Genomic DNA, 16,355 nt, shown 5'->3' on the forward strand with positions numbered 1-16,355 from the left:
CTGCAAAAATGAGATGAAGAAGGAAATGGCAAATCACTCTGGAATTGTTGTCAAGAAAATCCCAAAATGGGGTCACCATTGTAAAAATGACCAAACAATCAGTTTACTTCAGGAGTGTCAGGGTTTGTCCTATTTGGGATAAAAAGACCCTGCCCTTCCCCCCAAATAAGTATAGTACTATTTTGATCAGTCAGTATGATAGGATTAAAATGGAGAGCACATTAAAATGGAGAGAAAGTGAGAGAAAACAGCTCATCAACTTTCTCCACAACCCTTAGACTGAATCAGGTAACAACCTCCCTAGTAGAGGAAGAATATTATCATGATTAAGGAAATATTAATAATAAGTAGCTGGCTCCTTTCCTCTTCTACAACTCCTAGACTGAGTCCTATAGTGAATGGAAAGGGGCATTAAGATTGGTCTAGGAAGTATCTTTGGGGTACCACATTTCCATTTTGCTAAATTGTTGAGTTAGGTGATACTCATTCCCTGGACCTAGATTTGTGAGCTGCAAGTTGCAGACTAATGGCTAAGCCCTCCCAACTACTTTGTGAACTTCTGTGCCATTACTTGATTGAGATAGCCAATTCACAAAGAAGTTTGGAACACTTCACAGATAGCACACAAGTTGCATTCAGCTTTCTGCAAATGACTGGACAGAGAACATGGTCTTGGATGATATCCTTGGAATTTAAGTAGTAGGTGAGTTCAGATCTATATGAGACTCATCTTAGTCCCATTCCCTAAGGAGATGGGCTGCATCCTTAGCCCAGACCTGGGAAGAGGGAATAATTAAGAGTCAGTGACAATGATATCTATGAGACAAGAGATGATAACTAAAGGAAACTGATGGCATCCTAATCACTGAAACCACCATGGGTAGAAATGGAAGGGAAATGAAAAGCATGCAACTGACCTCCATCCTGCTCTACTTTAATTCATTTACTCATAAAGCAACATTTATTAAGCGTGTCCCTAATAACTAGAGATGCTGAAAATAGAAGGATCTGCCTTAATGTGTGGTGCCTCTCCCCCCCAAGGAGGTCATCAAGCATTGATGACCATCTGTAAGTTATGTTATAAAAGGAATTCTTAGATTAGTATATGTTGGAATAGATGTCCTCTGATGCCTCTGTTAATGCAAAATCTCTGATTCTATAGCTTATCAAATAAGTACTTGCTTTCCACAATTAACTTATTACTTAGGGGCATCAAACAACTCAAAAGAGGACAAGTAGCACAATATATGGAAACAGTTTATCTCTCTACAGTAGCAGTATGTGAATTCAGTTACCATTGTGTTGGGTTTTTTTTTTTTCAGATATAGAAACCACTCAATCTTGTTAGCACTGCTGCCTGAAAGTGGAAATCAGAAGTCAGTTGGAGCTATCTCTAAGGAGGTGAAGAGTCGTGCTGAATCAATAAGGAAAGAAACCCAAATCAGATACAGATGGTTGAAAATTGTGTGGAAATCTTACAGAAGCCTTGCTGACGCTCAGCCAGTTAGAGATCGTGAGGCCAACTTTAGCTCTTCAGGACAATTTCATTCCTTAAGGAAGAACTGAGAAACAGAAGCTTTAGTCGAAAATGTAAATCATGTCCAGGTGTTGGAAAAGAGAAAAAAGAGTATTAGATTTTTATATGTTCTATTATACCCATTGAAAAACAAAGCCAATCTTGTGTTCTCAATACTTGGGAGTAAGAATGGACTTTGGAATCTGGGTAATAATTGTTTATTTTCTGCCCCAACTGAGTTACTGCGTCAACTAGAGCCATTCTCACTGATAGGTGGAGCAAATGTGATATCACTGGCTTTAGAATGGCCTCTGCCAGAGACCCTGATGCCACCTCTAATTCCTCCTTGATTCCTTGGCTGATGTCTCTTGGAAAGTGGGGCAGGGAATTTCAGCAATTCAATTAGTCAAGAAATAAGCATTCCCTGCTAAGTAATGGCAACACAAAGAAAGGCAACAGTCCCCATCTTCAGAGAGCTCATATTCTAATGAGGTAAACACATAAATAACCCCTCAACCCCTATACACAAAGATGGAAGGAAGGAAGGTAATGCACTAGCTGCTGGGATGGGGGCAGAGGTAACCAGGAAATGCTTCCTCTAGAAGATAGGGTTTGAGCTGCATCTAGAAGCCAGGAGGCAGAAGTGAGGAAGGAGAGCATTCCAGGAATGCGAGTGGACAGTGAAAAGGCCTGCAGTTGGGAGTCTTGTGTGAAGAAAGGAAGAAGGTCACTATCATCCTATTATTTCATTTCAACAAAAAATAGGGGAATTAACTAATTCCACTTGAATCATGAAAGCAGAACAAAAAGCAACGAATGGGTGGACCTTGCACAAAGACTCATTTGCTTTTAAATGTAAGGAAAGATTTCTAAAAATTAGAATTATTCTCAAGTAAAATAGATTGCCTTGGGAAGTAGCAGGACCTTCATTAGAGGTCTTCAGGAAAAAGCTGCATAGTCCCTTGTTGGAAAATGTCAGACTACATGACACCTTCCACCTCTGAGATTTTGTGTGATTTTTGTAATTCTTGGTTCTTACTTAGCAAGTTCCTATTACAGGCACAGGGCTAGAAGCTGCCCTAGAGGAACTTTAAATCATGTGGGGGGGGGGAGGGAATGACATGTATACAAATAACTATAATTTAGAATATTATAAATGCATAGGAGAGGACCAAAGTGAGTGACAGGAAAGATTTGAGAAGGCAGGGATCATTTTGAGCTGAGGGGATGTGGTTTTAGGATACTGGAGCTGAGAGGGGAAAACTGAATTAGAGACTGCTGATTACATAAGAAAACCTCCCTCCTCATCTTATTTTCTTAGGAGAAACAGAAAGAGATCTTAGATTTTGGGGGCATCGCAGGGGGGAAGCTTCAGATTATCTTTAGGATATTCCCCAATAGGGTAGGGCTTTCAATGGATCCCATTGCTAGTCTTTAAAAACAGAGTTATGGTCCATGTCTGATTGCCCACAAAAGGCAAGGGATGCTGAAGCTTGGATACCTGAATTATGTGAATGTGTTTTGCCAGTTGAAAGCCATTTGAGTGCTGGAAGGAGTCTGCCATCTTTGGTAGAGACCTTTAATAATGATGTAACTAAAGGAATCCCAAGACTGCTCAGCAGAGCACTCTACCCCAGATACCAGAAGAAGTCTGATGGACATGTTAATCCAGCTCAATGATAGGAAAATACAAGAAACAAGCATGAGACCAAGAAGCCCATCTAAATATTCCAGGGAGAACAAAGAAAATGGGCAGGAATCTAACCAGTTCAGCCTATTTATCCAGGAAAAGGTAATTCTGCCACTTCCAATACCTATTATGTGCAAAAGCTACAATAGCCAGAAATAAGGAAGGCATTGAAGACTTTTCTTTTTTTTTGAGTAAGGGAATGACTTGATTAGATAAGTACATTAACAAGATTGCTTGAGTATCAATGATTAGGGAGGAGAGAATTGGAGTCAGGGAGGCCAATTGGAAGACTTTAACAATAGACTAGGAAGGAGGTGATGAGGGTCCAGACTACACATAGTAGCAGTGGGAATGGAAAGGAAAGGGCAGATATAAAAATCTTCATAGAAAGAAGACTTGGAATTGATGGTGAGAATGGAGAAACCAGGGCTTAGAGAAGTTAGGTAACTTTCCCAGAGTAAAACAACTAAGAAAAGTCAGAGTCTGGATATAAACCCAATGCTGGGTGACCTTGAACAAGGCACCACCACTCACTTCCCCTAGACTTTAGTTTCCTCATCTTCAAAATTGAAAACAGCAAGTCCTAAGGTCCTTTCCAGCTCTAAATTCCATGTTTTTATGGTAAAATGTGAGGGTCGAGACAGGGAGAATTGAATTTAAATACCGAGGTTACAACAACAAAAATAGGACAGGACAGAAGGAAGGAAAATTCTCTGAGATTCTCCCTGAGATTACATTCCATCTTTCCATCCATGTGTCTGTGAGCACTAGGACCCAGGTATGCAGTTATTTTTGTGCTTTCTCCCATTTCTGTGATCTTTATTTTTTTTGATTTTCATTCCCCCGGTCACACCCCCCTGAGTTAAGATAGAGAATATGAGACTTGGGCATGATAGAATGCAAGTTGCTTGCAGGCAGGGACTGTCTCATTTTTTTTATGTGTTTGGCACATAGATGTATGGCACTAAGTGCTTGAGAATTTATTGAGAAGAAGTAGAGGAGAGTATGGGAGTTATCAGCCCTAAAGAAGGGGTACCATGAGATAAACTTATGTATTCCACCAATTAGCCTAGGACTGTCTCTGGCTACTACCCAGGTAACTGCTGGCTGAGAGATCTGGAATCTGAAAGAGTTCAAAGGCAAAAAGGTATATTGGTAAGGCTTTAGTGGGTTAGTTTCCATCTTTCCCCTTCCTTTTTTGGCAAAATCGGTAAGAAATATTTCTGGTTATTAGGAACTGGTAAGGATCAACACAAAACTTCATGTAAATACAGAATACCCACTTCAACTAAAACAGTCTACAGCTGCAGCAGCTGCTTACCAGCTGAAGACCAGTCACTCATGTTTCTTGAGGGTTAATTCTTCCTGTGGTTCTGGACTTCAGGGAGAAACTGGGAAAGGCAGTAGGAGGCAAGCTGGAGATAGAACAAGGGAAACAAACAGCTTCTGCCCCCCTGACTCCCTTGTCTTTGGCATCAATAGCACTCGGCAGCCCACAGGGGCTCTTCGCTCCTAGAATCATGGAATCTTAGAGTAGGAAGAGACCTTAGAAGTCATTTAGTCCAACTGCTGCCTGGGGATCTATTCATTTTATTTTCTAATTAATACAGGGTGGTAGAGAAGCTGATATGCGGGGGCAAGGCAGAATTTAAACTTTGCCACCTATACCATCAAATAAATCTGGCCAAAGGAGACCCTTCTGATTCAATAGTTTCCACCTGTCAGGTAGAAACTATTATAAGAGCTTCTTTCTTCAGAAGCCCCAATTCACTGATTAAAAGTAAGGTTCCCCCCCCCTTTAAAAATAATAGAAGTGATCAGCATTGAGCTCCAGTGAGAAAGCCCAGCAGAGTTAACAGAAAGCTCGATGGAGGAGTCGCAGTCACCACTGAAACAAAGGCTCCCATTCTCAATGCCAGCTCAGCAGGCAGTGTTCGCCTTCTCAATGGATTTCATTTTTTGATGTGTGTGTTTTTAACTGCGACTTTCATGTGGCAATGGAAGAAGCTAAGAGCAAGGTGGTAGCATTATGTGAAGACCAATGCTTTCAAATGCCCTTTGCCCTCCAACAGCACCAGGCAGACAAAGGAGAACCACATCGATAGGAGAAACCTACTCGTTTTTAAAGCACCTCGAGGCTGGAAGAATCCAAAAAAGGGCTAAAGGAGCGAGTTCTTTTAAATGGGGTGAAAAATGCATTTGGTGATGCTGCAGAGGGGGATACATTTAGCTTAAAATCCTAGTCCACTCAGAATGTGACCTGAATTGAAACTGAACTTGGGGCAAATGAACAAAAAGCAAGACTCAACCTGGACCAGACTTAAAATCAAAGTCCAGAGATCGGAATGCTCATTTAATCCTGCTTCTTCATTTTGCAGATTAGGAAACTGAGACCAAGAAAGACTGAGTGACTTGATCATGATTCAGAGACAGTAGCAGTGGGTAGGGGGACGGATGAGTCAGGTGACCAATACACATTATTAAGTACCTCCTCTGTGCCAAGCACTGTGCTAAGACTAAAGGCTATGGCTCCCAAATGCCAACCTGATGCCTTTTCTACTACATCTTGTTGCCTTAAGTAGCAAGGGTAATTTTTGCACATTTATTTTCATCATGTAAGGCAACACGGCAGGGTGATTAGAGAGCTAGCCTTGAGGGCAGAAGATGTGTATTCAGTTCCTTCCTCTGACACCTATTGGTTACATGACCTTGCGCAAATCACTTAAACTCTAGACAAATGGTCTCAAACTCAAATAAAAAGGGAAACCACTAAACCTTATTTAAGGATTCCTATAGGCCACATGCTGACTTAGAAATACATATATTAACATTAGTTATGATTTATTACATTTTTATTAATTTTGTCAAATATTTCCCAATTGCATATTAATACAGGTTAGATCATGCTTTGGAGTATGGAGGACTGGATAGCACCTGCAGGAACTGCATTTAACACCTCAGCTACAGATAACTTTTTGTCACTATAATTTGCCCAGGAGTTCAATATGCCAGTAAAATAATGGGTCTAATCTCTATCCTTATTTTCATCTGTAGTAGCAATTAATAGAAATGACAATAACCTCTCTGGTTACTACTGATCAAATGCTCAGGTATGCATTGCTTATGTATGTGTGTCCCTAAAAATGTTAGATAAATTTTTCACTGGTGGTGATGGTGGAATGTCTAAACAACTGATGGTACATTAGAGTAACAGAATATTTTTGTGCTATAAGGAATGAAGACTACATAATTGAACAATTGAAAGACTTACATAAACTTAGGCAGAGTGGAGAAGACAAAATCAAGAAAACAACATATACACTATATACACAATGACCACAACAATATAAATAATAACAACCAAAAAAAACAATCAAAAGTGAATGTTGTAAAATTACAAAGAATAAGAATCCTGGGGAAGAGATAGGAAAATTCCCCTTTCCCAATTCCTTTGAAGAGGTAGGGAAAGAGAAGGGCGTATGTATAGAACATTGCATATAAAAAGTTGCAAAAATTGAACTATAAATCAAATCTCATTTTAATGTACTATGAATGTCATGTTAGTGAATTCTATGGAAAATATTGTTGTAAAGCAAATAATCATCATCCAATTAGTTTTGGCATAAATCCAGATTTTTAACATCTTGGTTTTCCCTTATCTGAGACTCACTTCTACTTGAATATTTTGCTCCCTCTATTCTCACATACCCTAAGCTAGAGTTTACAAAGGTGTGGCAGGAGTGTGAATGATGCAAGTACTCTAAATTAATTTATTTTGTGGATGTTGATATTGGAGGATTTTCAGTGCCATCTTGTAGCAAAATACGATCCTTTCTTTAGGTCATCCTGTAGATCAGGAAATGCCTTGAATGAAGACAAAAGAATTTGTTTATTTTGGGTGAAGAATACATTCTGTGGTTAAAGTTGAATTTCTGATCTATACCTCTGGCCCACTGCAAGGCATATACCCCAAGAAAGTCAATGGCAGAAAGCAAAGCCCCAATTACACCAAAATATTCATAATATCCTATTTTGCAGTAGCAAAGAACTAGGAATAAAGTATCTGGTCATAAACTGGGAGATTGTGGTACAGAAAATAATTGCTACTCATGAATTTAATGAAATATTACTGAGTCATAAGGAATGAAAAATAGGAAGAATGCAGAGAAGCATGGGAAAGAGGCATGGTAGAGGGTGTATTCATCTTAACCAGAATCATCAGGAGTTTGAGAGGGAGGTTTTCTGGAATCTGAACTCTGTCCACCAGATTGAAGCAACTAGATGTAGTAGGGGATAGAACACTGGGACTCAACTCAGGAAGAGCTGAGTTCAAATCCAGCCCTATAGCTTTACTAGTTATGTTACCCTGGGAAAATCACTTAGTTTTCTTATCTGTAAAACAAAGATAATAGCACAGGGGTCTTGTTGGGACAAAATGAGATAATAACTGTGAAGAGCTGAGCATATAATGAACCTGGCACATAATGAACACTTAATGCTTATTTCATTGCTTTTTTCCAACACATTTGTGAGGGCAACAAGATGACAGAGTTCTCAAAATGGTGCCAATTCATCATTTAGCAAGAACAACAAAGATACACATAAGGTAAAGCCTTCATATCTCAAGAAGGACATAGCACAACTGAAAGGTGTTCAGACAATGAAAATATAACCCAAGAGACTCTTCTATAAAAACCAATAGGAGAAAAAAAAGCTGACTCCATCCTGGAAAGATGAAGGTTGAAGGCAATGAAGCCAATGATGGAACAATGCATATAAGCTGAACAATCACTTGGAGGCAAACCCTAATGATAGACTTCTAAATTTGCATATGACTCCAGGCTGGGAGGAAGAATTGACATGTTTGATGACATAAGATCTGAAAAGTTCTATATTGGCTAGAATGATTGACCAAATCAATTACACACACACACACACACACACACATATGATCTAGGGATTTTGGTGGCCTGTAAACTCAATAACAAATCAATTGTGAAATGATGGACAAAAAAGATCAAGTGAACTTGGGTTGCATTAATCCAGGTTTGGTGTAGAGATTGAAGAAGATGATAATGCCCTGGATTCTGCCTTGGTCAGACCACAAGCATTATATTCTGTTCAGTACTCCAGATTTTAGGAAGGATGACCTAGAGCATCCAAAGGAATACAAACAACATGGTGATAGGACTGAAGACCATATAATAGGATTATTATATACAGGAACTGGGGGTGTTTAACCTGGAGAAGAGAAGCCAGGTGTGGTCCATGATATTATAGCTTTCTCCATATATGAGAATGGATGTCAGATAATAAAGGGATCAGATTTGTTTTGCCTGGTCCTAAAGGGAAGAATTAGTTGGATTGAATGGATATTTAAGATTTAGGTTTTATATAAGGAAAAACACTCTAATAATTAGAGCTATCTAAAAGTGAATTGAGTTGCCTTGGGAGGAAGTAAGTTCCCCCCATTCGAAGCTAGATACCTACTCAACTGGAAGGCTGAAACAGATATTCTTGGTAAAACTTGAGTGGTTATTAGATGGTCACCTTAGGTGGTCTCTTCCACCTTCAAGATTGAGGAATTCTGTGAAGTTGCACATATTTTTAACATTTAATTTTAATTTTATTTTTTTCTGAACTACCTGTAAACAAAAATTTTAAACATTCTCTTTTTTAAATATTTTGAGTTCCACATTCCTTCCCATCCTCCTTTCCCTTTCCCTTCCTTAGGAAGGCAAGTGATTTGATATAGACTGTATATGAAGTTTGATATAGACTGTATATATGTTGATGAAAACCCAGAATACAAGTATTTGAGATCTTTCCTTGAAGTCTAACAAGGTTAAATAAATAAAATAAATTTAAACAAAGTTAAATAAATAAAAGGAAGTGCTGCTTTACTTTTGCAAGTATTTAAATTTATGGAATGGTTAGCCCTATGAAGCAGCATAGGTTGACTATATAGAGAAAAAAAAATGAAATAGATTCATGACTGGCTAGTCTGCAGTGTGCTTTATAAAGGCTGTTAGAGATTTAGGGGAACATGTCTAAGCTTTTGAGGTTGATATCATAGAAGACAACCCAATGTCCCATGGCATATCACATGGTGCTGCCATTAGAGCCAGCCCAGTGGTCTGAATGGTCTGAATCAAGATAAATTTTATATAAATATATATATATGTATGTGTGTGTTTATGTATGTGTATATACATACATATATATTTCATATGTATGTGCATATATGTATACATACACATATATGTATGTTTTTACAAAGAACAAAGCAATAGGAGTTTGTCCAGTACACTGGAATGCCAATTATTTTGTAAAATATGGCACGTATCATGCTCACAGCCACATGACTCATGGATAATTCATCAGTATGCCCAATAATGACATTTCTAAAAGGCTTAGTTTCATTTTGGGTTTGATTTTTTTTTGGCTTTTTTAAAGAAAGTGGTAGAAAGAATCATAAGGTGAGTTCTAGGTGGCGCTTATTGTATTTTAAAGTAGAGCTAACAAGCATACACATACACTTCCACACACACACACACACACACACAGACATCAGAACACAGAAGATAAATACAGAGCGGAAGAAAGGTAACTTTATAGGAGATCCCATGAGTACCTTGGGGGACCAACCAGGAAAGATCTGCTAAGTGACACAGGGCTGAGTTGAGTCTTAAAGGGAGCCAGGCATTCCAAGACTTGGAGGGAGAGCAATCCTGGAATGGGGAAATGCTCATAAAAAGGACATGGAATTGATATATAGAGTGTCATGTAGAAAAAATAGACAGTGTATGGAGGAGTGTAGAGAGTAGGGAGACTAAAAAAGGTAGGAAAAAATCAGGTTGTAAAGACAATTAAGTGCTAAACAATGGACTTTTTATTTGATCCCGGGACATAATAGCCATTGGTGTTCATTGAGGAAGGGAATAACGTGGCCAGCCTCATACTTAGGAAAATCACTTTAGTAGTTGAGTAGAGGATGGATTGGAATGGGGAGAGACTTGAGACAGGAAAATCAATTAGAAAGCTAATGAAATAATCTACGTTAGAGATGATGAAGGTCTGAACTACGGTGGTTTCTGTGTGCGTGGAGATAACAGGGATATTTGTATGAGATGTTGTAGAGGGAGAAATGAAAAGATTCAGCAATTGATTAGATATGTGGAATGAATAAGAAAGAGAAGTTGAAGATGATGCTAAGATTATGAAGCAGTATGAGTTCAGAAGAATGTAGACTATGGGGGGAAAAGATGATGAGACATGATGAATTTGAAACGCTTATAGAATATCCAGATTGAAATATCCAAGAGGAAGTTGGTGATGCAAGACTATAGCTCAGGTGAGAGAATAGCTGAAGAAATAAATATAGAAATTATATGAATAGAAATGATATTTGAGCTCATGGGTACTGATGAAAACACCAAGCAAGATAGTCTTGGAGGACATCCCTAGTTACTGGGCCTACCACTTAGGAAGATCAGGCAAAGGTTACTGAGAAGCAGTAGCTAGGTAGAGGAAGAATCTAGAGAGTGCAAAACCATGAAAATACAGAGAAGACAGAGTTTCCAAGAAGAGAATTTGCAGAACGATCCAGAAGAATGTCAATCTAGAGCAAGCTATATACTTTATATATAGAAAATGAACATATAACATTAATTAAACTAAATTACTGTCATATGACAAATGCTCCCCAATTCTCTTCATTCACCTAAAGTACAAGTTGGAATGCAGAAGGAACAAAGACACCGACTGGTTGGAAATTCTCCCAATATCTCAAAAAAAAAAAAAGTTCCAACCAGTGAACAGTATACTACAGGCACAAATTTCCATACTCTGAGGGAAATCAGCCAGGTCCAACATTTGGACCAAATGGTTTCCAAAGTAATTAATCCCACTTGTCCAACCTTCTAAAAAACAAAGGACAAACTACAAACTTGTAAAAGGCAAACAGCAGGGTCTGAGTTGGTGAGACAACAATGTAGGAAGGCGGCATTAAGGCTGTTATTCTCTGAGTAGCAAACTGCTCTAAAGGTCACCACATGCAGAAATGAAAGCATTTTAGGAAGGAAGGCCACATCTAAGCCAAGGCATTAAAAAAAAAAAAAAAACTTTTCCCTGGTCAATATTCCCTGAACCTTACGCAAACTGACTTCTGTCTACATAAACCAGTGCCCTCTACTGGAGAAATAACTCGATCCTATTGTGTGTCACGATCTTTTAATACTCTTAATAAAATACTTTTGAGAATAAAAATTCCAAACTTTTTTCTGACTTGGGGACTTTAGGGTGTAGTTTTTTTTTCTTTTCCATTTAATCTTATTGATGTTTCTTTTTCACACGTTTTTCAGATAACCATAACCAATCCAATGGTACTGATCATTATTATTACTAGCCCAGCCAATCAACCCACAGGACATAAGAACATTGCATTTGCTGGACAGGTCAAAACTTCCTGTGTGTTCAAAGCAAAGGTAGTATGTCTATAGAAAAAAAAAAACAGTCACCATACAAGGACCCTATTTCTTTAGTGAACAGCAGTTTTTAGGACAAGAATGTAATGAGTTTAAATAAAAAGAAGACAGAAAAAGGTGGAAATTCAACTGTGCCTAAGGTCAAGTAATCCACTGTCTTTGTAGCACAGAAAAGTCAATATTATTTGGGGGTGTGACATGGATCCCTGTTTCTCTGCCTTATTTAGTTTCTTATATTTTCCCAGAAGCCTCTATGAGTCCCTACAAGTTCTCATTTAAGTTGCTTTGTATGGTCACAGGAAACATGGGGGTCCATTTTAAAGGGAAGACAAGAGAAAGGACATCTTTAAGCAGTTAGCCTTCCTATATATGTTGTTTTCCATTCCCATACCCATTCTGGCTTGTATGATCATAACAGCAAAGACTTAGAAGAGGATTTAGAGGTCATGTAGTCCAATACATTATTTTATAAAAGAAGAAATGTAAGCCCACAGAGCATAAGTGACTTGCTTCAAAATATACAACCTACCATAGAATGGAGATCTGAAGACCACATCTTTGGAGTCAATATCCATCACTTTTCACTTCCATGTTATGCTTTTCAGAGCACCTTAGCATCCATTATCCCATTCAGTTGTCAAAACAGAATAAGGAGTAATCATGGTTGGCATTTTCCTCTTTATTTTACTATTGCAAAAAACAAGGCACCGAGAGTTGCCCAAGAGTCACAAAGCTCATTTATGATGGATGCAATAGTCTTAATTCTTAATTTTATTTTATTTCTACTATACTATGATGTCCCCTTCAAAGATTTTAACTACAACAAATTATTTTGCAATCTATATTTGAAGAAGATTAGGTCTGTTATTGATGTTGACCTAACATACTCTGATAAAGGGGTGAGAGAATGGCCCCTGAGATGAATTCCAGTTCATCTCAGTATTTTTACCTTCATTTGCAGATTCAGTTACAAGTGCAATTACCCCTGACATCTACAACATCTTCAAACTTTTGCACAAGCACTGATTTTCACTAAGGTTCATTTTTTCTCAAAGCTCTTTGGAGACCTCTCAAGGTTTATTTTGCCTGCTGTGAGAAAGGAATCCACTGAGCTAAACTGGCCCCTCAGGTGTGCACCCAGTTTTCTCCAAAACCAATGCTGTTTAGATGGAGTCCTTCCATGCACATCTCCCAAGACACTTTTAGATAGCCTATGAGTATACTTTACTTCCTTTAAAACAAATAACCTAGAAAATGAAATAACATATTAGATTAAGCTCTGTCCCATTTGGCTAATTCAGGACTTAATGGAAGGTCTCTTTTGGTCCTTGGTACCAGCAGAATTCTTCTGGGAATCTTACCCCGGTACACTTACCATCTTTTCTCATAAATTAAGATGGTTTGTTTAAGGTAAGGTAATTTGTTTCCCCTTTTGTTAGGGAGTTACGTATTCCTTCTCTAGATAAAGGTCTTATTTGCCCACATAACCCTTAGCAAAGGTTGTAAATGATAAGAAGCTTGGTCAGTTAATCAACATTTATTGAATTCAACTAGACTAAATGTCCCTGGAGAACAGGACCCAATGTTTCCTTTATAGGAAGTTCAATGATGTCTAACCTATATAGTAATTTATACATAGTGGGTGCTTAACAATTATTTTGCAATTAGTGGGGTCCATTGAAAAAGGTCTTGAACTTGAAATAAAAAGTTCTGAGTTTGAATCCTGGCTCTATCACTCACTACCTACATGAACCCAGGGAAAACACTTAAACTTTTTGATCCTAATTGCTTCAGTCATAAAATGAGATTAGTAGGAATAGAAACTAGCACCAGGAGATCTGATCTCATTATTATTGGGCATAAAAAAGATGTGGAAACTGCCTCTCCCAATAGAGATCAGTACCTTTGCTGAGACTTAGCATCTAAAAGCGTTGCCCAGAGCACTGAGAAGGGAAATGACATGGCCAGATTCACATAGCTTGTATATCAGGAGTAAAACTTGCACCCAAGTCTTCCTGACTTCAAGGCCAGCTCTCTATACATTATACAACATTATAAAGCACAGTATCTTGTGTTATTTGGAAACAAGAATTTCTATTGATTTCCAGTCCTGCTGCACAGAGTGGGTAAGGACTGGAACCAATGTCTTCTTGAATCTGAGACTGGTGCACTATTCACCAGTCTATGTTGCTGCTTATGTTTGAATCTCTTCTGTTACATCCAATAAGTGCTTAATAGATTCTTGTTAATTGATTAAATGACCTTGGACTCCTGGTATATTTAATGGCCATCCCTCATATCTACACTGCTCTCCCTCCTCCTCTCTGTATCCTGCTTTCTTTCAAGTCTCAATTAAAATTTGACCTTCTCTTGGAAACCCTTCCAGATCCTCTTTAATTTTCTTACCTTCCTTTTGTTGCTTATTTCCAATTTATACTGTACATAGCTTCTTGTGAATATACTGTTTGCATGTTGCCCACCCAGTCCCTCCCCCATTATATTGTGAGTTCCTTGAGAACAGAGACTATCTCTTGTCTTTCTTTGTGTCTCTAGTGTGGTATCTGGTACATATTAGGTGCTTAATAAATGTTTGATATCTGGCTGACTTTACCAATCTGAGCTCCAATTTCCACAACTATAAAATGTGGGAATTAGGCTAAAGGATCTTTAAAGTCCCTTCAAACTGTGTACATATAAACTACTATTATTTTTCAAGGGCTAGTACAGAACAGTGGAAAAATACTTAATTTGGAACAAAAATTTTGTGTTTAAAATCACATCGCTTGTTTGACCTTAGGCAAATCACTTTCTCTCTTAAAACCTCTATTTCCTCATCAGCAAAATGGTGATAATATCTAGTCTATCTTTATAAGCTTGTGAGAAAAATATTTTGTAAGCATTAAACCATTACATAAATGTGTCATAATTAGCATCATCAAAGCAGTTGTTACCTATAAAATGATATAGGATAGTAAAAACAAAATCTAATGGAAAGAAAAACAGAAATAAAATTTTGATTCTGTTTAGATACTATATTGATCTTTGATCTTAGCCCTATCCTGAAAGTGACAATCATATCCTCAAAACACATTTAACTTAATCATTTAGGCAACATGCCCTTATGATACTATAGGTGGAAATAATAGTAGTAATGATAAACAGGCATCTAGATAATCTTTATATAATACTGTGCGTATGTATGTATATATCTACATATATACATATATAACATATATAATTACAGACATATGATATGTCTCTAACTATAGACATGTGGCATTATATTTATAATTATAACATTGCATATACAGCTATATAATATTTATATAACATATAATGTGCAGGCATTTAGAAAGTATTTTAGGGTTAATAAAGGGCTTTACATATGTTATCTCATGTGAGCCTCATGATAACCCTTTGAGCTAGGGATAATAAGTACTGTTATCCTAATTTGACAATTGAGAAAGCTGAGACTAGGAAGACCAAATAATTTGCCCGTGGTCACCCACCTATTATCAGAGATGGGATTTGAAACCAGGTCTTCCTGAAAGCAGGTCTAGCTCCTGATCTATTCACTAAGTCAAATAATGGAGCTGATGGATATGTTGATCACTTTTACAGGAACAATAAGCATCCTGAGAGTTCAGAGCAAGTACCCAATACCCTCTTCGCCTTGCTCTCAAATGTGCCTGGTGTCTATTCTCCAAGCAGTGGGCAGGTTGAGATAAAGAAAAGAATCATTGCATTAGAAACCATAACAATCCCAAAGAACAATGACTGTTTATTCTTGATGACTTCACTTTAGTCCACAAAAGAAAGTCACACACCACTATTTAGAGATATATAAAAAAGAAAGAAAAGACCAGGTTATAGCATCCTGCTGTTTCTGATGTTTTTCTTACCATTTCTTTGAAAGAGATGCACACCCACAATCCAATTAAGTCTATCGGATTTTTTTTTAACTGGGGTCACTGGGTGATTGAGACTGAGTTCTAGAGCATGGACTCTTAAGTACTGTAGATTTAAAGAGGTTTCCCAAATAGAAGGAGGTATTTAATTTCTACATACTTCCAAAGTTCAACTATCCACAGAAAGAAGGCAATATAGATAACATAGTTTCATCTTGTTTTACTTGGGTTTTGTTTTTTGTTTTTACAGACCACTAATGGAATAGTGGACCTTAGAAGTCACCCTGTATAAACTGAAGAAATGGGAGTTGAGAATGGTCAAGTGACTTCTCCAAGCTCCCATAGCTACAGAGGCAGTTGATGGTGCAGAGGAGAAAGTGCCAGACTTGGAGTTAGTGGGACCTGAATTCAAACCCAGCCTCAGACTCTTACTGGCTGTGTGACCCTGGTCAAGTCACTTAACCTCTAGCTTAGTTTCCTCAACTGTAAAAATGAGGCTAATAATAGCACCTGCCTCACAAGGTTGTTGTGAGGATTGAATGGGATCATATTTATAAAAGCACAGCACAATGCCCAGTACATAATAGGTGCTACATTAAATGCTTATTCTCTCCCTACCGCCCCATTCCTTCATTAGTTGTAGAATCCAGCATCAGAATTCAAGGTTAGAAAACCTTGAACCAAGGTTCCTGGTGTAACACCTAATCTATGACACCTTGCTACCTCCCATATAGTTCTGTTCAGTCTTTAATTTT

This window comes from Petaurus breviceps, unplaced genomic scaffold (assembly GCF_028583685.1).
Source record: "Petaurus breviceps papuanus isolate PSGF00001 unplaced genomic scaffold, PetGlider_PUasm1.0 90775, whole genome shotgun sequence".
NCBI classification, from domain to species: domain Eukaryota; kingdom Metazoa; phylum Chordata; class Mammalia; order Diprotodontia; family Petauridae; genus Petaurus; species Petaurus breviceps.